This window comes from Meleagris gallopavo, chromosome W, assembly GCF_000146605.3.
Source record: "Meleagris gallopavo isolate NT-WF06-2002-E0010 breed Aviagen turkey brand Nicholas breeding stock chromosome W, Turkey_5.1, whole genome shotgun sequence".
Classification (NCBI taxonomy): Eukaryota; Metazoa; Chordata; class Aves; order Galliformes; family Phasianidae; genus Meleagris; species Meleagris gallopavo.
In genome coordinates this window covers 74,505-76,505 of record NC_015042.2, presented here as the reverse complement: position 1 = coordinate 76,505, position 2,001 = coordinate 74,505, and the positions used below count along the sequence as shown (strand labels likewise).

At 37.3% G+C, this 2,001-nt stretch overlaps 1 non-coding gene across 1 annotated transcript; it reads right to left on the bottom strand.

Moving 5' to 3' along the window:
• Positions 1–753: 753 nt before the first annotated feature.
• On the bottom strand, positions 754–817 carry LOC116217582. The gene has a single exon (XR_004162274.1). It is a non-coding gene; the product is annotated as a small nucleolar RNA SNORD121A (small nucleolar RNA).
• Between the last annotated feature and the right edge of the window lie 1,184 nt (positions 818–2,001).

Genomic DNA, 2,001 nt, shown 5'->3' with positions numbered 1-2,001 from the left:
GGAGGTCTTTTCCAATCTTGGTGGTTCTATGATTCTATGGTGCAGATTTTTATGAGCACGTGTCGCATTTTGAAGAGTTAATCATGTAACACCCCTCTCTCCCCTCAGGAGAAGGGGGGGAAGGAAGAGGAAAAAAACTTGACTGAGATTGGAGAAACTAATTTATTAAAAGGAATGTGAGATAATACAGAATAATTAAGAATAATAAATCAAATGAACCAAAAATAAACCAGAAAAGAGAGAGTCAGTCTGAGTTTTTATTGTCAGGCCCTCACTGCTGGCCACCCGGAAAAAATGAGAGATCTTCCTCCTCACTCGGAATCGGAAATCACATCTCCCAGAGCCAGAACTTACATGAAATAGTTGAGTCTGCTAGAAGCACAGCACATAGGAAGTGCATCCAACACTGTGCTTAAGCATCAGACAGGCTGCTGCATGACACCATGATATGGAACACTGATAAAACCAGGACAGTGCAGCATGCAGGTTCTTGTTCATTGCTGGTGAAAATGCATAGCTAATGGTGGTGACTATATTGAAAAGTAAGTGTTTTGTAGCTGAGAATTGAATTTGCTCTATCAAATAGTGTTACTGTGCTCTTTGTATCTGTTTTATTTTCCATGGAAATAAATAGGAGGCATTACTTTCAGAGTGACCTACATACATCTGTTGCAACTCCCCAATTTACATCCTACAAATTAAGTTCATTCTTGTAATCTTAAATTAATTTATTGATTTTTTGCCCTGGATCTCACTCAGCAAGTCATTTTCCACACAGAGCAATTAGATACTTGCTTGGAAAAGACAACATCACTGTATTTCTACTGTAGAACTCTCCAGCTTAGAATTCCCTGCTTTATAAACAGGGACCATATGATGGTATTAGCTCCCCTTTTCCTAGTAACTCATATTGCTTAGGACCAGGTGCTGTCGAATTACCCACCTTGGATGCTGGAGTTATCCTCCGTTTTGGTTGTTTTATCTGTTTCTGCTGGGTTTGATGGGCAGTCACTGTCTGGTTTTCCAAAGATATACTGGGAAGCTGTAGCATTTTGCTGATAGCTGTAGAGGTGTCTACTGGTGAGGGCTCTTGGAGCTTTACCTGGGAGGAGAAGGACTCCAGTCCAGGTGGAAGAACGGGTACTGCCTGCATTTTTTGTTGCTGTCGTTGAGTCAGCTGGCTCAGAACTGGGGATGGTTCAGGCTGGGATTTTAAGTCTGGTCAGTATTGGAGAAAAAAAATATCAAAATTAAAGCATTAAACTTCGCTCTTCTGCTCTTTATGGAAGAACCTAGGTGACCTGACAACTCTTATTTTCTAACGTGTGCAAGTCTCTTCCAGACATCATCACACAAATTCCATGTGCAACATAACCATTGCAAGAACAAGGCCAATATTTGATATTCTCTACCTTAAATGAACAGTTTTTAAATCAAGCATTATTTAGTTTTCTTTATAAATGTGAAAATAAAACTATTATATAATATTATACATTAGGCATCATAGTACTTATTAAAAAATGAAATGCAATAGTTAGTTAAGAGACAAAATTCAGAAAAGACAAAATGTAGTACATTCTTATATTCAGCTAGGAGAAGCATATACACAAAGACCAAAATATTTATTTTCCAAGATTTGCTGAGAAACAAATTCACATCAAAGTTCACTTAAATAGTCATAGTCAGGCATGCTAAATCAAAGATGTCACTACATGAAGACTTAACTTCTAAACATGCAAAATGTTCTATGGATAGGCTTAAGCCTATCACAGCTTAAGTTTGTGATATATTTGTAGTATCTATTACCAGCAGATAAGCTTAACTGAAATGTTGTAATCAATTTTATTATTAGGAGTGCATTAAAAACGAAGTCTGTCATCAAGGCCATTATAAGCCTTTTTTTTTTTAAACTTAGGCTAATAGAAAGAGATTACATCAAAGCACTTACCAAACTGACTGATGACTGAGGACTGAGTAATGGGTGGTTTTAGACTCCAAGAT